Below are 22,782 nucleotides of genomic sequence, written 5' to 3'. Positions count from 1 at the left end.
TCCTATTTTCTTTTTTTTTTTTTTCTTTTCTGGCCACACCACGCAGCTCGAGGGATTTTAGTTCCCAACCAGGGATGGAACCCAGGCCCTCGGCAGTGAGCGTACGGAGTCCTAACCACTGGACCACCAGGGAATTTTTAAAAATAACAATAATAGGGGCTTCCCTGGTGGCGCAGTGGTTGAGAGTCCGCCTGCCGATGCAGGGGACGCAGGTTCGTGCCCCTGTCCGGGAGGATCCCACATGCCGCGGAGCGGCTGGGCCCGTGAGCCATGGCCGCTGGGCCTGCGCGTCCAGAGCCTGTGCTCCGCAACGGGAGAGGCCACAACAGTGAGAGGCCCGCGTAGTGCAAAAAAAAAAAAAAATAAATAAAAATAACAATAATAGGTACACGATTCGCCTTGTGTATTACACTTCGAATCCTCAAAATGATCCTAGAAAATAGGTACTATTTCAGTCCCTATTTTACATATAGGGCAACTGAGGCACAGAGTGACACCTCACAGCTGGAAAGAGGCCAGGAGGGATGGGGACCCACACCATCAGAATCCCTGCTCGGGACCACTCCAGTCTGCTTGCCTGTCTCAACGTGGAGAGGAAATTACTAGGCTGAGTTATATAAAAGCTGTCAATATTCGACCACTTTTGACCTACAAAACTGGCAGAGTCCTGTGGCTCATTCTAATAGCAAATTGCAGAGCGGCAAACACAGAAAGACACGGCCACGTGCATCTTTCCAGCCTGGAGATGAGACGGGGGCCCCAGGCCGTGCAGGAAACCATGCAGAGGCCCTTGCAAGTGTGACAACATCTTTAGACGAGCACATGTCCAGTGGAGAAGTGGCAGTCTCTGGGGAGGAAACTCAAATGACCAGAAAGTCACCTGTAATTTTTATTATTTTTTTTTTTAATAAAAGGCAGCCGCCACTTTAGCCAGTGGCCCAGAGCCCAGCCTCCTGGACTCAGGCTGGCTAGAACATTCCCACCGTCTCCCCGTGGCAGCCTTTCTGCCCCCCAGACCCCATAGAGCCTATCCACGAGCAGTGGTTCCCCAGGGCCTGGTCTCCAGAGCCTCCTCTTCAGGCAAGAGAAGCTCTCCCCACCTAAGGATCCAGTTTCATTTAATTGCAGGCTTCAGGTTTCTGGACGCCGGCCCAGAGGGCCTTCGGGCCGAAGGCGTGGGCCATTTTCTTTCTTTTCAATAAAGCCGGGAAGGAAGCAGCATGTGGCATCGCCCGTCTGCTCCGAGAATGTGGAGCACTTGCCCCCTGGGAGACCCCACCCAGAAGAATCATCTGTGGCTCGTCACAGCTGGGCGGACAGGCTGGGGACACAGTTTTTTCCCCCCGGCCCTTCATTGGAGCCAGGTACCCCCACCGGATTTGAAGGAAAAAAGAAAAAATGAACACACAAACATCCCTACTTCACACCACTCCCTCCCCGCTCCAAAACCTCCAAATGGTCATCTCTCTGCTTCTAGATTTTTTTTCTTGCATTTCTTTTTCTTTTTTTTTTGCAGTATGCGGGCCTCTCACTGTTGTGGCCTCTCCCGTTGTGGAGCACAGGTTCCGGACATGCAGGCCCAGCGGCCATGGCTCACGGGCCCAGCTGCTACGCGGCATGTGGGGTCTTCCCGGACCGGGGCACGAACCCGCGTCCCCTGCATCGGCAGGCGGACTCTCAACCACTGCGCCACCAAGGAAGCCCTTGCATTTCATTTTTTTCTCCAGCACAGCCCTGTACAGTTTGCAGGTCCTTCTGTTCGCTCTGTGTCCCTCACCCATAGCCCCAGGGCAAGGGCAAGACACGGAGCGGTCACCTGATTCCAAGGTCACTGGCTGCAGGGACACACACGGTCTAAATGACCAGGTGGCACCTGGCTGCTAGGGGTCTCAGGGAAGATGAGGGCTCTTGTTTGAGTTTCCTCTTGCTGCTGTAACAAATGATCACAAACGCGGTGGCCTGAAACAGCACAGATTTCTTATCTCACAGTTCTGGAGGTCAGAAGTCTGAAATGAATCGAACAAGGCGAAAATCAGGGTGTCGGCTGGGCTGTGTCCCTGCAGCAGGCTCTCCGCGAGCCCGCATTCCTTGTTTTTTCCAGCTTCTAGAGGCTGCCTGCACTCCTTGGCTCCTTGCCCCTTCCTCCATCCTCAAAGCCAGTAGCACAGCATCTTCAAATCTCTTGGACTAACCTCCTGCCTCCTCCATATAAGGACCTCTGTGAGACCACCAGGATCATCCAGGATAACTTCCTCCACCTCAGGGTCAAATGACTGGCATCCTTAATTCCATCTGCAAGCTTAATTCCCCTTTGCCATGTAACACAGCACAGTCACAGGTTCTGGGGTTCAGGGGCACGCACATCTTTGCAGGAGACCATTATCCTCCTTCCCACAGGCTCCAAAAATCTCTGGGCCTCGAGGGAACTGCTCCAAAGGCCCATCTCACAAACCCTGAGCTCCAGCAGGCAAGTATCAAGTCCACGTGACTCGGTCTCTCCACTCCTACAGAGCAGGCACACCCCGTTCCGTCATCTGTATGGTGAACACGTACCCCAAGGGTGCCCAGTCTAGCCTTTGATGAAAATGTGACTCAGGCAGAGCCCTGTGGCTCATCACTAGAGACTTCCCTAAGATGACAACAAATAACTCATCGATCAATTTTCTTGGGCAACTTTTGTGGGTTTTGGGGGCCAGTCACAAATCACCCTATTGTTCATCCCCCACTCCAGCAAGATCCATAACAGGGAAGACGCCCTGTTGAAACGTTCATGGCCCTGCATTCTAGGTCAAGAATGCCACTGGCACCAACAAAGCAAACAACCTCTGGGAAAACGGAAGGCTTTGCAAGGTTCAACTGACCGGTAACACGACTCATGCTTGGAAGACCACCCAAAGGACCAAGCCCTCACTACACAGCTGATGGGTGGTGAGCAGGGACTGGGGAAGCAGAGGCCACCCAATGTGCCCAGCAGCACGGCCACTAGGGGCATCCCTGGTGTGAGTCAGCACCCTCCCCCCATGGCTGCTGATGACCACACCTCACTGACCCCTGCCCAAGAGCCGGGTCTCCAAGGACCTGGCAGTATGGACAGGGACAAGGTGAAACCTGCCCCATGACAACGTAACGATATTAACAATAGTAGCCATCGCAACGCGAAAGATGATAGAGGACACGATGTAATACTCTCCTTGCTTCAAAACCCTTGTGCGTCTCTTTCCTGCCAGGAAATCTGGGAGGAGGATGCCAAGGCCCAGAGAGGTTGTACAAAAATTACACAGCAACCCAGTAAACAAGATGGGTCTCAAATGCCCGGCGCCCGCCCCATGGCCTGCCTCCCAGTCCAGGACCCTCCAGGCAGCTCCACCTCATCCTCCTCCACATCCCTTCCACCCTTCTGGAAAGGGCCCACCTCCCCTCCCCAGGCTCCCTCAATGCCCCCCTCTCACTTACCTCCCCTCCAAGGAAAACACTTACCCGTCCCCCCAGTGTCATAGCACCCACCAAACCCTCCACACTTCCCTGGCTGCCATCCAAACACCGTGGAGGCGCTCTTTACAGCATGGGGAGCTCAGAGGCATCCCGGACACATGGCCAGGGGCTTAGGGGCACAGAGAGGGCAACAGGGGCCCAAAGGTCACACAGCAAACCTGCAGAGCAGCGCCTGGGGTGCACATACTCTTCCACCTCGGCATTCCCACTGGGAGAAGCACAGTTCCAGGAGGCGATGCAGCAAGGGGGCAGCAGCCAGAGCCCAGGTGCCATGAGGTGCAGCTTCCTGCCTGCCGCTGCGGCTGCTATTTATAGTCTAGACAGCGGGGTCAGCTTCCTGCAAGGCAGAGCCCAGGAGCCTGCGGGGAGCCTGGGAGTGTGACCTCGAGGGAAACAGGCCAGGCCAGGGCAGAGAGGTGAGGTGAGGTGCCCAGGGCTGGGCACATGGTGGACCCAGGCCGACCCCCCTGCCCGGGGATCCACAGTCCATGGGCAAGGGAGACAGGAGGAAAGGCTAGGTCCTGCCTGTGACAGACACCCACCAAGGAAAGCGCTTACAAGCCATGTGCCCTGAACCAATGACATCACCACTCTGTGCCTTGATTCTCCCATCATTAAACAGGGAAATTAACAGTTCTGGCCACAGCTGTCACTGTGGTCCTTGTGGGGCTCTGGTTATCGTGGGGCTTAAATGAGCTAACATACAACAACACGGAGTGAGCTCGCCCATAAAACCTCTGTCAGCTCAGCCCCTAGCCCTGCCCAGAGACCAGACAAGGAAGGTGGGGAGGAAGATGGCATGCACACAACCTGTCCACGGCAGGTCACCATCATAGAGGCCACCCCAGGTGCCCTAATCCAGCCCACTCCCCTAGGAGGCAGGGAAGACATTTACCGCCATTTTACAGATGCAGAAACTGAGGCACAGAGTGAAAGAAGAACCCAGCCCAAGAAAGGGAGAAGGGTTCCTCCTGCCCCTGGGTTTCGTGAAGTTACCTGGGGTCTTCTCTCTCAGCAAACAACAGACAGGCCTCACAGGCCCTGGGAATGCCCGCCTCGGACCCTGCAGAGCTTACCTCCCTGTGATGGAGGGGACAGGCACATGGGGCCAAGAAGGAGACGTCTCAGGCCACAAGAGCAGACAGAGGCCACCTGCCTAAGGGAACACGGGCTTAAAGTCCCCCAGGCACCTGGAGTCATCCGGCTATGATGCCTCATCCTTCCTCTAAAAACCAGCACAGCAAACTGACACCACCGCCACCAAGCACCAATCGGATTGAGGTCTTTCTCTGTGCTCTCAGCGTCAGGCAGCAAGCCCCTTCCTGTGTGACCTCACTTAACGCTCCCAACAGCCTCGAGAGATGAGCCACCTGATTGTGCCCATTTCGTGGATGGGAAAACTGAGGCCTGAAGTAGCCAGGACCTTATTATCTCAAACCTCAGCCACTCCAGAGCTCAGGAATCAGCTCTGCTCTGCAGGGGACTGTCACGACCACCCACAGGAAAGACAGGGAGGGAGCAGCTGAAGGCCCAGCGACCTCCGGGGGTCTGAGGAGGGCCACAGGTGAGGGAAAAGGTATCAGATGCAGGGAAAGGCAGACAACTTGGGATCCCAAGACATCCTGCATTGGGATGCCAGGTCAGGCCACGCCCAGCCAGAACCTGACATTCGACACATTTATTGGGCACCTACTGTGTGTCCAGAGCTGTTCTAGAATGGCGATGCAGCAGGGAATGTGGACCAAAGTCCCTGCCCTTCTGGAACATGCATTCTAGCAGGGATGACAGACAACAGCAAGCTAAACAGATAAAACCATAGTTCATCAGAAGGAGACACGTGAAGGAGGGAAGGAGAGGGCTTGAGGAGGAGAGGGTACGATTTTAATTAAGACCAGAGAAGGACCCACAGAAAAGGTGACATCTGAGCAAAGATGGCAGAGAAATGACGCAAGTCGCACGGACACCTGGGGGAAGAGTGTTGCAGGCAGAACAAGTGCAAAGATCCTGAGGCAGACACATGTCAGGTAAATTTCAACAAGGAGGTCAGTGTGGCTGGTACAGAGTGGGAACAAGGGGAACAGATCAGAAAGGGAATTGGTGGAGGGTGGGAGGGGCGGGGCACAGACTGTGCAGGGACTTTTAAGCAAGATAAAGAGTTGGCTTTTATGCTGTCTGAGATGGGAGGGCTCTGAGCACAGGAGGGACAGGCCTAAAAGAAAACCCTCTGGCTGCCATGTGGGGAACAGATGGTCAGGCTGACTGGTGAGGAGGCTACTGCAATAGTCCAAGCAAGTGATGATGAGCGCTGTATTAGGTTCCTGGAGCTGCTGTAACAACTCATCACAAACTAGGGGGCTTAAAACAATACAAATTTATTCTCTCATAGCTATGGAGGTCAGAAGTCTGAAATCAAGGTGTCGGGTGGAGTGGTCCCTTCTGGAGGCTCCGAGGGAGTCTGTTCCATGGATCTAGCCAGCAATCCTCGGCTTGTAGACGCATCACTCCATTCTCTGCCTCCGTCTTCACACGACTTTCTATTCTTATAAGGACACCAGTCCTACTGGATTTAAGGCCACCCTACTCCAGCACGACCTCATCTTAACTAATTACATCTGCAGCGACCCTATTTCCAAGTACGGTCTCCTTCTGAGGTTCTGGGAAGCACATGAATTGGGGGAGGGGACACTATTCCACCCAGTACGGTGGCCTAGATGGAGTGCAGGCAGCAGAAGTGGGCAGAAGTGAAAATGGTTAAGAATACTTAGGAGGGTGGCAGACGGTGTCGGTGGGTGTGGGGGGCAAGGAAAAGTGGGCGCCTCCCAATCTCTCCCCCCGCTTTCATCCTCCCCTAGTTTAACTGGTCACAGGAGTTACCCAGGAGTCACCACCACACATAATTCCCACCAGAACCCCACCCTGCAAACCTGGCCCAAGCCCCAGGACCCTGGTGACCCCTGACTCCCGCTGGCCTCTGCAGCATCCCTCCAGGGCCCCCGCTCCGCTCCTGGCCCGGTGGTGGCCGGTGGCTTGGCAGACAAGCCCCACTGAGCCCCAGGGCAGCACGTCCCCGACCCCCCACCTTGGCCCAGCAGGCTCGCCTCGTTAGCCTAACGAGCAGGGCCGCGGTGCCAGGCAGTTGCCATGGCCACGGGGACGGCACTGGGCGATGCTCCCGGAGGGTCTGCGGCGGGCACCAGAGTTCAGCGTGAGGACAAGCAGGGACCCCCGAGGCACCCCCTCCCCACGGGGCCCCCTGCTGTGTGCACCCTCAGGCCTGGCCTCAGGGACTTCTGACTGCCAGCATCTCTCAGAGAGGCCCCCTGGGCCACAGAGAAAAATCCACTCCCCTCCCACCCACCCCTCCTGACCTCCTGGCCAGAAGTCCCCCCTCCCCCCCAACACAGCACACAGTTATTGCAGGGGTGGCCGCCAAGGGGAGGTCGGAGGTCAGCAGACGCCGGGGCAGACAGGCCTCCAAGGCAGTGAGAAGGGCCTGGATTTCATGCAAGAAGTGCCGGGAGGCCCTGAGGGCTCATGGGGCTCTGAGTCAGGTCAGGGCACTCACCCACAGGGTCCACCCAGCAGCTCTTCACAGAACAGACTGGGGGCAGGATGGAGGCTTCTGCAGGCGCTGGGCGGGTGAGAGGGCAGCTGGGGTGACCCCCAGCTCTCTGGCTCGGCCCCACACTCAGGGAGGAAGCCCAGGCTGGGGGGTCGGGGGGCGAGGGGGGACCGCGGGTCCGTTTTGGGACAGATCGGGCCTGAAGCCCCTTTGGGACAAAGGGAAGGAGGCTGCTGGATCTACCTGCCTGGCCCCAGGGTGGGCTCCGAGGGTTTACGAGCCGCAGACAGGAAGGAGAGGGACTAAGACTCGGCCTGAAGCACGCACTCACGCCTCAAATGGCCCCTCAGCTCCCTTTGCCTCACCAGACCCTCTGAGGTCGTGTGTCATTCATCACCCCATTTCACTGGTGAGTAAACTGAGAAGCTCTGCACAGAGGCTCCATTACTTGTCCTAGGCTGCATCGCACAGCCAGCCAGTAAGAGGCAGACACCAGACTCCGCCCCGTGGCTCATTTGAGCTCTGTTCACAAGCCCTAAAACACAAACACACGTCACCAAAAACCAAGCCAACCCCAGGAGACAGGAGGCAGAGAGCCTGGGCCCCCGGGTCTCCGGGAGACACACCCACACATGCCCTCCAGTGGGTGGCCAGTTGCCGGTCTCATCTGATTCCACCCGTCGGTTACTTTTTCTCCCACTTCCTTTCCAGCTCAGAGGAATATCCCAGGGTCAACAGAAGGAAGCAGAAACACTGGAAAGCATCCACAGAGCACCAAGGCTGGGACCGGAGCCCAGAGGCCCCTCCATGCGGACACACCCGCAGCACCGCCACCGCAACCATTCCAAGATCCCTGGGCCCCGGGTATGGAACAGACGGGAGTGACCCTCCACCCAGGAGTGGTAAGCTCGTCACCTACCCCACTGCAGGGTCTTCCCTCAGGCCAAGTGGCCCCCAAGGGCCCCGGGGCCTCCAATAGGAATCCTGCACCTTCCAACCCGCTCACGGTCACCTTCCCAAGTCTGACCCAGGATGGACACCCAAAGACCCTGGTTCTTGCCCAGGGTATGACCTTGGTTAAGACACTCCCTGGGGCCTTGATTTCCTTCTGGAATCACCTGTTAGGAGACCACCCACCCACCACCCCGCAGGCACGCAGGGGGCACAAACCTGGAAACATCTCGCAAGTGTTTTCCTCTTCCCTACTCCTGTCTGCTCCAGCCCACCCCTCAAGAACTGAGACAACTGTCATGAATGCATAGGATAAGGTAAGGGGCTTCCCTGGTGGCACAGTGGTTAAGAATCCGCCTCCCAATGCAGGGGACACGGGTTCGAGCCCTGTTCTGGGAAGATCCCACACGCCGCGGAGCAACTAAGCCCGTGTGCCACAACTACTGAGCCTGCACGCCACAACTACTGAAGCCCACGCGCCACAACTACTGAAGCCCACGCGCCTAAAGCCCATGCTCCGCAACAAGAGAAGCCACCACAATGAGAAGCCCGTGCAGTGCAATGACGGGTAGCCCCTGCTGGCCGCAACTAGAGAAAGCCCACGCGCAGCAACAAAGACCCAACGTTGCCAAAAAATAAACTAATTAATTAATTATTTAAAAAATCAGAAAGCAAGGTCAAGACAAAAAGAAAAATCAGGGACAAACCAATCTGAAATCAGGATGAAGTTGGTAAAACCAAAACACAGACCAGATCAGATTGCTGAAGGCAGGCTGCAAACTTGGCTCCGAGCATCCTAACACTCAAAGCAAAGAGGGAAACAAGATGGATTAGAGACTTTGCAAAAATTTGTGAAAACTATGTAGCACCACACAGAAGGTGTTACAGCAACTCTGTAGCGCCGGACAGAAGGGATTATAGCCTCAAACATCATCTGAGAGGCCAAAAAATGGTGCCAAAGGTCATCTGCTTTAACCATCCCCACTGCCCTACTGCATTCTACAACAGCATCAGCGTAACTCAGCAAGAACAGCGAGCCAGGCAGAAGGAGGGGTTTTGGGGCCTGCTCGGTGCGACCCTCAAACTCATCAGGGCCCCAGTTTCCTTGACATAACCCTGGAAGGTTATGCTGAAGTTAAAAAGAATGTGGGAGGGGCTTCCCTGGTGGCGCAGTGGTTCAGAGTCCGCCTGCCGATGCAGGGGACGCGGGTTCGTGCCCCGGTCCGGGAGGATCCCACATGCCGCGGAGCGGCTGGGCCCGTGAGCCATGGCCGCTGAGCCTGCGCGTCCTGAGCCTGTGCTCCGCAACGGGAGAGGCCACAACGGTGAGAGGCCCGCATACCGCAAAAAAAAAAAAAAAAAAAAAAAAAAGACTGTGGGAGCTCTCTATCAGGGGTCAGCAAACGTCTTCTGTAAAGGGCAGTAGAATCAATATTCTAGCCTTTGGAGGCCTTCCGGCCTCTGTCACAACTCCTCAATTTTGCTGCTATAGCCTGAAAACCACCACAGACTAAACATGAATGAATGGGCATGGCTGCGTTCCAATAAAACTTTACTTCCAGACACTGAAATTTGAATTTCACTTAATTTCACGTCACAAAATACTCTTCTCCTGTTTATTTTTTTCAACCATCAAAAAATGTAAAAACCATTCTTAGCTTGCGCACCATATAAAAAAGCGGAGGTGGGCTGGATTTGGCCCGCGGGCCGTAGTTTGCTAACCGCTGCTCTCTATATATTCCAGAATAAACTCCTAAGATGTATTATAATTTAAAGGAGGAAAGTAAGATGTGAATAGGATGTGATATCATTTGTGTGCTTGTTTTTAAACGGAGCACACACATCCAAGTCCCTGTCAGGCGGACATATGGCCAGAGTATCTCTGAGAGGAAACTTTTCCCACGTGTATCTGCCTTGGGGGACAGAAATGGGATGGTAGGAACAGGAATGAGACTTACTTCGACACCTCTGGGCTCTGTTTTAATTTTTTAACAGGCCCATGCTTTTTCTTGTAGTAAAACACATTTTTATAAAGCCCGAGGCAAGTAGCAGGGTTTCAGTGCGTTACTTTTTGGTTTTCTGTATTTTTCAAATGAAAAATAAAAGTAACGTTATCCCTTGCCCCCCAAAAAAGTTAATCTAGTTGTTATCTACATGGAAAGACATCCATAATGTGTTAATTCATAGCAGAAAAACATATGGACCATGGTGGCCCCTATGGGAAGCAGGCCTTCCGGATGTATCTGCAGGTGCAGAAACAGACAAGGCGGGGGCTGGACCATCATCTCTACGAACCGGGATTCCTCTGAGCCTGAGTCCAAGACCCATGGACCTGAGCTCAGCTCACAGTGGGAGCTGCCCACACTTTGCACAGACCTGGGGCTGTCTCCTGTGCTCGAGAAATGACAGCCAGGGAAGGAAGTGGGGGACACTGAGCCAGCTCTCCAGTCTCAGGGACAGTGGCCTGGTAGGACCAAGAAGGGTGAGAACATCCAGCCAGTGGCCTGAATTCAGGCCTCTGGTCCTGAGTCAACAGAGAAAGCAAGGCTCTAAGGTCAAGCTGCCCAAGAGGGACGGTGCCCACCACTCACATTTTAAATGTATTAAAATCATGTAGCAGGGTTTCCCTGGTGGCGCAGTGGTTGAGAATCTGCCTGCCAATGCAGGGGACACGGGTTCGAGCCCTGGTCTGGGAGGATCCCACATGCCGCGGAGCGACTGGGCCCGTGAGCCACAACTACGGAGCCTGCGCGTCTGGAGCCTGTGCTCCGCAACAGGAGAGGCCGCGACAGTGAGAGGCCCGCGCAGCGCGATGAAGAGTGGCCCCCGCTCGCCGCAACTGGAGAAAGCCCTCGCACAGAGACGAAGACCCAATGCAGCCAAATAAATAAGTAACATAAATTTTAAAAAAAAATCATGTAGCAAATAACATTCGGATCCTAGATGGCACTAGCATCTCTTCAGGTGCTCAGTGCCACCTGAAGAGTGGAGGGTGGCTAAGGTGTTGGGCAGATGGGGCAGGTCCGGAACGTTCGCACCATCACAGAAAGGTCTCCTGGTCAGAGCTGCCCCAGAGGCTGGTGGGACAGGAGGGGGTGGGGACATTAGGAACGGGGGCAAGGGGAGGTGGACGGAGGGCACAGGAGCCTGGGCCAGCACCCAGGAGAGCCTCAGGCTTTGCTGGGAAACAGGACCACAGAAGGGGGTGTGTCCTTCCAAGATGACAAGGATACAGTGGCACCAGGCAGAGAAAAAACACACAAAAGAAGGAAAACACTCAGCTGCTAAGAGCCAGGCCCTGCTCCCATACACAGAATCTTGTTTCATCATCCAGTCCTGGGCCTTCTGATCAGGCACAGCCACATGTGGCTTTTTAAATTTAAGTTAATTAACATGGAATAAAATTACCAGTTCCGACAGCGCTAGCCACATTTCAAGCGCTCAAGAGCCACACACACCTAGTGGCTACGGGACAGCAAAGATCTAGAACAGTTCCCACCATCGCTGGGAGCGACTGGGCAGTGCAGCTGTGGACAGTCCTCTGAGGGGGCGTTATTTTCCACCCCTCCCCCACTTAAGGATAAGGAAACTGAGGCCACAAGTTCAGAGACTTCGCTGAGTTTTTAACTGAGGGAAGCAGGATTTGAATCAGGTCTGACTTCAAAGGAGCCCTTTCTAGAACCATCCCTGCCCCCCGCTGCCAGGTGAAGGGGAAGCTCGGCCCTCCCCCAGGAGGCTCCCTGTGTCCTCCCCATCAGGCTTCCCCCCACTTTCCAGGCTGCCCAAGCGCTCCAAGTTCAGTGCCTGACAGGCGCTGGGGGATTAAAGGCGGAATGGAAAACCTCAGCCTTCAGGGGCCCAGGGAGAGAGCTGGGCACATCTGTGAATCACCAACCAGCCCGACAGGAGAGGAGCCTGCCGCCTCCAGAGAGCAACAAGCCCAGGCCTGGGGCTCAGGTGAAGAGACTATGCCATGAGAGGATCCCTCCCAGCAGCCCTTTAGAGGGAGGAAGGGGTTGTGTCCAACCAGCCTGTCAGTGAGGACCTGGGGTGAACAATAAATTCTACAGCAGGAAGCCTTTCCTCTCCAATGGTTGGTGGGGGGCAAAGTAGCAACAGCTCCTGTGATATATCATGACATCCATCGGGTCCTCACAACAATAAAATCAGAAGTAGCATCATCATCATCATCATCATCCCCATCTTAGAGATGAGCAAACTGAGGCTCAGAGAAGTTAGGTAACCAGTCCAGAGTCACACAGCTTGAAACTGTAGGGCTGAACATCAAACTCAGCGCTCTCACTTTCAGCCCCTTACTCCTCTCCCCTACCCCCAGTGGGCCCTGTGCCCAGTGTACAGGCCAGGGCACCCAAACTTTCAGAGGGGCAGGGACCAGCCCCGGGGCACTCTGCTTACATATCGCTAAGCCGGGACTTCAACTCACCAGAACTTGAAATGATCAGAGGTGCGGATCTCGGACAAAACACTCCCAGACTGTCCTCTACTGTTGGTTTAGGATGATTCTTTATGGATCTTTAAACGGAAAGTTCCTTCCCCCAGGGCTAGCCTGAGCCCAGCTGGGCGTGGTGGTATGGAAGTGCCCAGGCAGAAAAGCCTCACTTCGGTCTAAAAGAAAGATAATGATGATGATTTTGATCATCATAAGCAAAAGTCACACAACCATGCGACCTTGGGCTGGCCTGGCACCTCTGACCTGCGCCCTCATCTGGAAAATAGGAAAAAGCTGTCATCTGCCCCAGGACCTCTCAAGGTCTCCAGCTACAAAGTACCCCAGGGCTGCCCGCCAGCGTACAGGCACTCATCTGATGCAGCTTTCTGGAGTCTCGTTATATGCCATGCTAAATAATTCAAAACCATGTTTTCATTTCAAAATAAACACAGCCCCATCGCCAGAGCGAATGCCAAATTTGCATGAATGTTTAAGATAAAAGGAGACTTCAAAGAAACTTCAGACCTGCCTCTGGCACTGCCCCTCCCCAAATCCTAGAAAGAACAAGTTCTCAGTCTCCTGCCCCCTGGGGCAAAGATCTGCAGGTGCTGCTCAAATAAGAAACATAATTTCTTTTTTCCTATCCTCTATGGCAGCTCCACAGAGCAGGTCTGCAGTATGTTCATTCTTGCTGCACCAAAGCGACCATGAGTAATGCCAGGTCTTAATTCTTGGTTCCGCATCCAAACTGTGTGACCCTGGGCAAGTCATTTAACCTCTCTGTGTTTCAATTTCACCATCTATAAAATGGGATAATAATAGCCCTGACTTCACAGGATGGTAATGAAGAGTAAAGGGGTAGATTCCTGTTGAGGGCAGATCCTGGCACATAGTAAGTGCTTTCTATGTGTCGGCTGTTATTACTATTATATTATACATAGTATTTTCCAGCTCCTAGGCCAAAAGTTCACTTGACAGGTCGTAAAGTCCCTTCCCCCCCTCTCCAAGGATCACTTCTCTGGGGGCTCCACATACCCACCCATGGGACAAGCCTTTTAAGATGACACCCCTGGCCTGACCCTGGGCAGCTTGGCCCTCCCCAAGCAGCAGCCCAGGCTCAGGTCCCCTCCTGGCCCCCTTTCCTGGGTGCCTGGGGCAGGAATGACCAGTTCCCGCAAGCTGTTCCCCTTGCAGGGAGTCCAGTCTCGGAGGTGGCACCTGGGGAGGCTGCCGTTGGCATTAGAGAGATGAAGAGGAAACAGAGGAGGAGGGAAAAACACACACAAATAAAAGCTCTCAACCCCCTACTGTCAGAGGCAGCATTTGATGTGGGGGACTTTCTGTTCTCAGAGCTACTGGAAGGAAGCGGTGAGAGTCCCAGCTCTCCTGCCTGTGCATCTCTGCTTCTTAAGAAGGGAGCCCCCTCCAACTTCTCCACCCACAGGCCTCAGGTCTGGGTGGGAACACAGCACAAGGTACCTCCCCGCTGCAACTCGCAGTCGGGGGTGGGGGTGGGGGGATCCGGACCAGGCAGCCTCCACATCCAGCCTGAATGGCAAGACGCTGGGGGCCGGGACTCCTGGGGCCTCCTTCCATCGCCAGCCAGCGGGCAAGCCGGCCAATCCTCCCACCCCCATGCCCTGGGAACAATCAAGCCTTCCCAGATCGGGCCTTTCACGCAGCTAAATTCGTGTTTGCAGAGCTCTCAGAAATCTTTAGGAGGTGGTATGAGTATTATTAATTGGGTGAAAAGAACGGATTATGCCAAATAAATCCTTCCCACGTAGCCAAACCCTCGCTGAGGGAGGGAGGGGGGTGCGCGCAGCCCCACCAGGGGTCTCCATCCCTCAGCGGGGCCTGACAGCCACATTACCATTTACATGGATTTATCAATAGTATTGATCCCGGAGCAAGCGTAAATAGCTCGGTGGGAAGAGGCCGGGGCTGGAGCCCGCTGCGTTCCCGCCCCCACGTCTGGGTACCGCAGACTCCCCGGGCACCCAGCGGCGGCGGCGGTGGTTAAGTTTCCAAGCAGGGACAAGGCAGCCGGCGCGGGGAAGCCAGACAGCGCCCGGGATGCCCTGGCAGCCGCCCCACCGGCCGCCGCCGCCGCCGCTTCCCAGCTCACCGCCGGCTCCGGGCCAGCCGGACTCGGTCTGTGCATCTGTTCAATGGGCTGAAGGCGCCACCTGCCCTTCTCGGTCCTCACCGGGAAAAGCAAAGGGAGGTGCAAAGAAGGCCCCTTCCCTTCCCCAGATCTCCAGGCAAAATGCAAGGCAGCCCCTTCTCACAAAATGTCCGGGCCACTGGATTAAAGGCCAAGTTTTAGAACCCAGGAATCATAATAAGAACAGTGGTTGTCGTAACACATATACAAATACCTTGTCTGTATTACCACCTCACTTCTCAGAACAACCTTCTGAACTCGGTACTATTTTTACCCCACTTTACAGACGAGAAGCCTGAGGCACAGAGAAGTTGAGTAATGTGTCCAGGGTCACACTGCCAGTAAAGTGGCAAAAGTATGATTCCAACCCAAGGCGTTGAGTTGCAGAGTCGGCTGTGAAAGGCTCAGCTATCCCAGCTCACATCTCTTCCTTTCTCTGAGGGCTCTCCCTGCACCCACCAATCCAAAAAAAAAAAAAAAAAAGAAAGAAAGAAAGAAAAAGAAAAAAAAAGGCCACCCACGACGAGGTACACAACAATGCCCTGGGACGCCCTCCCAGCTCACTCCTGGCCCGGAGAGCCCCTTCTATCAAAGCAGCCGCGGGGACCCTGATCTGGTTTTAAAAGGGCAAAGTCAAGGCCACCGATAACACAACCCAACGAGCCCAGAACTCCACAGGGATCCTCTCCCCTTCCCTCCTCCCTGCCTCCCTCACACATCCTTCCTCCAAATCTGCAAAAGGGAAAAAAAAAATCATAATAAAACCAGTTCTCACCAACAGGGGTGGAGGAGGAGGGGGAGGAAGGGAGGAGGCTGAGCCGACAGAACAGATCCGCCTCCGCTGCCTGCACCAGACCCTCGGAGAGCAGGAGCGCACGACAGGCGGCGGGAGGGCCCTCGCTGCCAAAAAAATAAACCTACAATGTAAAAATAACGCCGGGCGCCCCACGCTAATTGGGCCCGGGCGACAGCAGCTCACAGGTACAGCGTGTCTCGCCCGCCCGCCCGCCTGCCTAGCCCTCTCTCCCTCCCTCGGGCTTTTCCCTGCAAGCGTCCGGGGTAGGGAAGGCGCGCCCCACGGGTCCCTCCCACTCCCCTCCAAGTCTCTGGGGGTGCTACCCCAGCACCAGGGCCTGGGGCCTCCGGGTCCAGCCCAAGTGGGATCAGCTCCGAATTCCAACTTCCCAAACTAGTGGCATCCCAAGTATCCGCACAGCCTGGGGGAGGGACCAGGAGGCGGCCCAATGAGGCGTCACCAGCCGCGGGAGGCAGGCCCAGACACCAGGAACACCAGCCCACGGGGGAGGGGGGAGCAAGGGGTGCCTCTCCCCGGAGACCCCCATCCAGAGCCCTCCGGTCCCTCGCCCAGGAGCGCCACCGCCAACACCACCACCCCCGGTGGCGGGAACCCCCCAGGCGCCTTCCGCAGCAGCCAGGCCGGGGAGCCGAGGGTGCCATCTCCAGGGGTTCTCCAAAGCCGCACTGCCCGCTGGAAAATAAGGCGCAGTGTCACCCCCCCAAGTCCGAGGCCGCTTGGGGAGGAGGGAGGCGCATGGCGGCCATGCCCCCAGGGCCGTGGCACACGGTGGGGGGCTGCCCTACGCAGTTCCAGGGCGCCCCCCGCCCGCCCACCCCCACGCCACTTCCCTCCTGCCCGCCCCCTCACTGGGGAGCTGGAGTTCCCCTAAGTTCCCCGGCACCTCCACGCACGCGGGCCGCAGTGTCTACGAGGCGCCTCACTCCCCAGCAGGCCACCCCCGAGAGCGCCAACTCGGGAGTGCAGGGGCCCCGCCAACTCCGCCGCGTGCGCCGCCCGATCTTCCCCGATTCCCCCGGAAGCGCGCCCTGCGCCTCACCCCGGCCCTTCGCGGGGACCCCCGGCCCCAACTCACCTCACGGAGGTGGAGGCGGCGGCGCCCGAGCACGGGGCGCGCTCGGGCTGCCCGGGCGCTCAGGCAAGTGGCGGTGCCGATCGGGCTGGGGGCGCGCAGCAGGCCCGGCCTCCAGCCGGGGCGCGATCCTCCCGCCGCCGCCTCCTAGGGCGCCAGCCCCGCGTCCCTGGTCCGCAACTTGGCGCGCATCGCGGGGCGCAGGGCGCGGGCGCACGGCTCGGGCGGGGCGCGGGCGGACGCGGGGCTCCGGTGCGGCCCGGCCTGCCCGCGGCTCCGCTCCGCGGCGGCGGCGGCGGCGGCGGCGGCGGCGGCGGCGGCGGCGGCGGCGGTGGCGGCGGTGGCGGCGGCGGCGGGAGGGGGAGGAGGGGGCGGGGCAGGAGCCCGGGAGGCGGTGGCTCGGCCTCCCGGCTCCTGGCTCCCCGCCCGCACAGACGCGCCCCGGCCCGGCCCCCTCGGGCTCCTTAAAGGGCCCGCGTCGCCACCCCTGGGCCTGCGCTCACCCACTCGCGCGTGCACAGGCTGCCACACAGATACACACACACTTGGGCGCGACGCCGAGTTTCTTTTTAGCAGCTCCGCGAAGGAGGAAGGAGGGGGAAAGCGCCTCCCCATCCCGCCCCCTCCTCCTCCTGCGGGCCGTACGCCTTCCTCCTCCCCAGCCGCAGATACTTCTCTGGAATAGCGTTTCAGCTATTAAATTATAACTCAGGAGCGGCCAGTGGATGGGGAGGGGTCATATGGGGAGGGCCACACACAGGGCCTTTAAGGGACCCACACAGCTGTGCAGCGACACCCACGGTGGAGCTCGCTCTTGGGGCTCTGGCACACAGTAGGGCGCAGAACTCTCCCCAGTGGACATTCACACACTGGGCCTCAGCAGAGAGAACATCTAACCCAGGTGAACACGTGGGGAAACTCACAAACCCCCGCAGACGTGAGCGTAGCCTAGGACTTAGACTCATAAGACATAAGGTCACCCACAGATAAACCCCGGACACAGACAGGAGTTCACACACGCAGGCATACACACACACACACACACACACACACACACACGAATGTCCGTTTCTAGAGGGCGAGGATTTCTGCCCTTTCACAGTAGGGACGCAGTGCGTTGCGTGAACTCCCATTTGGGGACTTTCAGGGACACAAATGCACAGACACGATGCTGCAAGCTTGTGGTCGGGCACACACAGCACGAGTAGGCAGGGTCACAGACGAGCACACATGTGGACACTCGCCCGCGCACACGCAGGCGCTCACCGCTCCAACAGGAGCCCCACTGGCTGCCCTGACAACGGTGTGTCCTCATTTACCCTCCTCCTGCCCCTCCCAGACAGCCCTCTCAAACCCGGGGAGATCTTTTAAACAGCAGAGGGCACTGGGAGCCCCAGACCGGGACCCTCCCTCCTCCTCTGCTTTCCCCTAAGATGTACGAGAGTTTGAAATTTTTTTTTTTTTCAGTTCAACTTTCCTTTTTTGGAGCGACGTCTCAGCAGATTCAGTTCTGCCATCTGCCAACATCTGAGAACCCCCAGGGGGAGTGGGGTATGGCTGCGGTGGGGAGGCGGCCATGCGGTTTCCAGGGGCTGGGCGTGCCTCTGCCTCCAGCCGGCCTGCAGGGGTTGCCAGCTGCCCTGGCAGCAATGTGTCCCTCTCGGCCTCAAGATTCTCGGGTCCTTTTTTCCTGGGGAGGGTCGGGGGGAGCACCTGAGGCTGAGGAAATCTGGAAAAAGGGAAGTGTCTGTGGAGGGGCAGTTTGCAGTTTGGAACAGAAAGGGGGGGGGTCTCAGGTCAACGGCCCCTCCCTTCCCGTCCTCGTCCCACCAGCTCCAGAGCTGCCCGACCAGAGCGTGGGAACCCACAGGTCAAAAGCCAGACCTAAGGAAGGAAGTACTAGCCTTCCAGAGGGGTCTGGGGGAGGGAAGGGAGGGCAGGAACTGGGGAGCCCTCCTCAGCCCTCCCACCAGGCAGGCTCCTGAGCCCTCACCCTCAACCCCTGGTCACCTGAGAACACTCCCCAGGATTTGCATTTCAATGAGATTCCGCTCTGGGATTTGGCACTGAAGAGAAGGGTTTGGGGTAAATTCAGGGGTTCCTTCTTCCAGCTTCTGCCTCCCAAGGGTTGCCGTGGGGCTCTGGCTGAGTCTAGGGGCATAGGAGGGGGTCAGGCAGGCAGGGGGACTGTCAGCTTTGTAATGTCCCAGGGGTCACATGGAAACCCCTCGAAGAGCCAAGTAGAGACTCAACCGTCGGTGTCCTCTGGACCAACCCCGTGACAGATGGAAACGCCCAGGCCAGGAGAAGGGGCGGCATTTTTCTGCAGAAGACTGGCCTCTTGCCCACTCCTGTCTCTCTGGTTATTAATCTCATCCTCATGGGCTGCAGGGAGCAACACAAGTGCATGTCCTCAGAGCTCATGAATTCCCTCCAGAAACCCTCAGATGGGGGCTTGGGGGCTCCTGAGATGGGTCCCACGATACAGATGGGGAAACTGAGGCCCTGGGAGGTTAAGAAGCTAACTTGCTGGACTCACTCAGCTAGCAATTCCAGATGGGTGCTCTGAACCCTGACTCTGGAAGGATGAGGTGGAAGAGGTCTCAGCTGAGCCCCTATACCCAGCCCCCCACAGATTGCATCCCATGCCCTGAGTGCTACTCTGTGTTCTGCATCTTTCGCTACTGGGCTCTGAGCAGCAACCCCAGGGATCCACATGTAACTAATGGGAACAGCAGCTTTGAAAAATTGCTGAACACTCTGGCCCACAAACAGCCTCTCTGGAGGGCCCCTACACCCCTCGGGAATGAGGGTTAGCTAAGAGCTTCTAATGTATGCATCCAAGGGGTTCTGGCCTGAATGGAGCCAAATTCTGCCTAAGGTTCAGATCCCACTGTCCCCCTTCCAATCATTCAACCTTTTCCTCCTAAATACCTGGCAAACTATTAAGCTCATCCCTGCCTCAGGACCTTTGCACTTGCTGTTCCCTCTGCCTGAGACAGCAATCTTCTAACTTCCAGTCCCAGGTCAATATCACCTCCTTAGAAACGCCCTCACTGAACCTCTATCTAAAACCCCCAAGGCACTCTCTAACCCATCCCCTTATTCCTTTTCCTCACCATCTTTTGCCATCTAAAATTATCTTGGGCACGTTGCTTATATATTGTCTTTTGTCATCAGAATGTCAGCTCTATGAGAGCAGACACCTCATCTGTCTGGCTCACTGCTGTATCCCCAGCACATAGTAGGCACTCAATTAAAATGTATTGAGGGACTTCTCTTGTGGCGCAGTGGATAAGACTCTGTGCTCCCAATGCAGGGGGCCCGGGTTCGATCTAGATCCCACATGCATGCCACAACTAAGAGTTCGCCTGCCGCAACTAAGACCCAGCACAACCAAATAAATAGATAAATATATTTTTTAAATGTATTGAAAATGAGGGAACAAATGAATAAATGAATACAACACAGGGGAGAAGGGGGCTGGCTGGGGGTCAGGCTTGGCCCTGGAGAATCCAGAAACAAGGGGGGATGGCTGGCCTGTTTTCTAGCACTCACTCCTCTGGGATATTTCAGAGTCGAGCCTTTACTTCCCTCCATCTCTCATCCTCTAGGTAGAGGGAGGCAGTGGGGGGGGGAGTTGCTCCCCGAGCACAGCCCAGGGCCTGACACCCAGGAGATGCCCATTCAGGGTCACTGAGTCCATATGGAAAGCCACGGTGTCAGATCAAACTTCCAGCCACTCCAGTGGCTGGAAAAAAGCCCCCCTGGCCAACCCTGGAGAAACCAGGCATTTAAAGGGTAAGAACACAGGCTGCAGGGCATGGTGCCCTAAGCCTCCTTGACCCCAGTGGCCCCAAGAGCTTCCCAGGCTGGCTGGTCGGAGCACCCACAAAGGAAGCCCCTCACTCTCAGGACCTCTATCAGCGACAAGCCAAAAGATGCTCAGATGAGCATCACAGGGGCAAGCCTCACATGCACAACAGAACAGTGTAGACACAGGAGATCTTACATATACTTTTCATACTTTTGATGTGCTTTAAAATGGGAAGGGCAGGGACTTCCCTGGCGGTCCAGTGGTTAGGACTTCACACTTCCACTGCAGGGGGCCCAGGTTCGATCCCTAGGCAGGGAACTGGGATCCCGCAAGCCATGCTGCACAGAGCACGGCCAAAATAAATTAATTAATTAATTTAATATAATATAATATAATGGGGAGGGCAAACGCAAAAGCCCACAGGGCTTGGCAGGAACAGCAGGTCTGTGAGTGGAGGAGAGGTGAGTAATTGGCACACCCCATGCCTGTCCCCAGACACTCAGAGCCACCCTCTGTTTAAAACACAAGCATGGCCAAGCCAAACAGCAAACGCCTGGGTGGGCCACAGTCTGCAGGGGCCAGCTTGTTTGTGACCCTGCAAAGCCTTCGCTCCCCAGGCTGGTTTTCTACTCAGTGACCCATGCTTCCCACCCCTAGTGGAGGGGCCGGGGACAGGCGGGAAGTGGAAACTTCTAAGTGGACAGGGAACCCTTTTCCAGAAGTATGGGCAGGAGGAGGGAAAGCCTGGTTTCAATGAATGCATCCCAGCTTTGGTCATTCAGTATGTATTTTAGTAAGCACCTACTGTATGCCAGGGGCTGTGAGAGGGAAGAGCAAAGGAGATCAAGCCCAGCCTCAGGGACGGGCATACGGCGGGGAGTCGACACTCAAAATCAAAGTTATGTCAATGCCTGTGTGCTAAAAGTCCGTTAAAGGGAAAGAAAAATATGCTGGTGTTTGAAGGATATTTAAATTTTACGACACAGAGGATTTTGGAAAGGACAGGATTTCCCCAAATCCCCGTCCTTTCGTGCACAGGGGAGTCCAGGGTGCCCCTCCAATCTCACAGTCCTGCAAAAATATCACTGAGAATGTCATTCAGAGCCACCAGCCACCCCCCACTTCACTGCAAGAAACTGCCGTGTCACCCCCGGCTTCCTCTGAGGTCTGTGCCTTTATTTATGACACTGTGTTCATTTCAGAAAGAAGGAAAGGGAACGAGATCAAGCCCCTGTCTGATAGGCCTGATTATATCTGAAGATAAACAACTCATTTTCTCCCAGGGCTGCACTTCTGGGGTGTTCTGTTCCCCTGCCCATCTGCTTGAGTCTTTGCTCTTAGGGGCCAGTGGGATACGAAGAGAGACATCCAGGGAGGAAGATGGTCCCCGTAGGGCTGCTCGTGGTGGCCAGAGGTCAGGGCTGCCAGAATAGACGTCAACGGGGCAGGCTGTGTGGAGCCTGGGCGTTCCTCCAATGAAACATTCGGCAGCCGTGGACAAGCACAGAACAGGCTGTGCATTCTGATGGGGGCAGAGCTCCAAGATACATTGTTTAGCACAAAAGCAGGTACAGACCTGGGCGTGCAGTGGGGTACCTCATGCACAAAATAGAAAGGGGAATAAGTGTGCAGCTACATGCTCGTCTGTGCATGGCTACTTCCGGAAGGGTATTTATTAATTCAGGAGTACCTGCTGTGTGGTAGTCACCATGTGAACTAGGCTCAGGGAATTCTGCCGTGACTGAAATAGGCAAAGTCCCTGCCCTCCTGGAGCTGACATTCTGAAGGTCGAGATGCATAAGGAAAACGAAACAAATGTATCATACGCTGTATTAGGAGGTGGTATCTGCTCTGAGAAAAAGTAAGTCAGGAAAGAAAGACACAGTAGAGGTGAGGGAGGGAACCATGCGTGCAGTATCTAGGCAAAAGCCCAATGTGCAGAGGGCACAGCCAGTTCAAAGGCCCTGGGGTGGGAATGTGCCTGGTGTATTCAGGGAACAAGAGTGAGGCCAGTAGGAGGAGAATGAATGAGTGCACAGTGAGGATGGAGGGATGCTGTGGGAGCTTGGATGGTAAAAGGACGCACAAGAGACTGATACTAGGCGTTGCCTCTGGGTGGAGGGGGCGCGCCTGGGAGTTGGGGTTCGGATGCGGGGTGGGGCGGGGGGACGGCAATTTGCTTTGGCCACATCCCGAGTGGACTGTTTAAAGATGCATATTGAAAGTTCTTTTTTATTTTTTTTTAAGCTTGGACATCTGGTTTTGGACATCCCTGCATGCGCTTCTGGATTTTTTCTTGAGATTCAAGGAGGTCTCCTTTCTGGCATCTTTGCACCACATTTGCTGTTTTCCAGCCTCCCAGAGAATGTTAGGAATTAGCCCCTGGGTGGCCTGACCTCCCGGTTGGGCCTGGGAAACCAGCAAAAGCCCCAGCCTTCCCAGGGTGGCGGCTGT

The 22,782-nt window shown here is 55.9% G+C and overlaps 1 protein-coding gene across 25 annotated transcripts in view; it reads right to left on the bottom strand.

Moving 5' to 3' along the window:
- NCOR2 (nuclear receptor corepressor 2) overlaps window positions 1-16,737 on the bottom strand; it is a 224,761-nt gene extending 208,024 nt beyond the window's left edge. For 10 of the 25 annotated variants that reach the window (XM_082641462.1, XM_082641487.1, XM_082641489.1 and 7 more), the window contains exon 1: window positions 16,515-16,737. The gene's annotated coding sequence lies outside the window, so the exon portion shown is untranslated. The remainder of the gene's footprint in view (window positions 1-16,514) is intronic. The other 15 variants (XM_082641470.1, XM_082641488.1, XM_082641463.1 and 12 more) reach the window with 4 other exon arrangements.
- Window positions 16,738-22,782: the final 6,045 nt, after the last annotated feature.

Source organism: Mesoplodon mirus, assembly GCF_964341445.2.
Source record: "Mesoplodon mirus genome assembly, chromosome: 13".
Lineage (NCBI taxonomy): Eukaryota > Metazoa > Chordata > Mammalia > Artiodactyla > Ziphiidae > Mesoplodon > Mesoplodon mirus.
The sequence above is the reverse complement of the archived record's forward strand: the minus strand, read 5'-3'. Positions and strand labels throughout refer to the sequence as shown.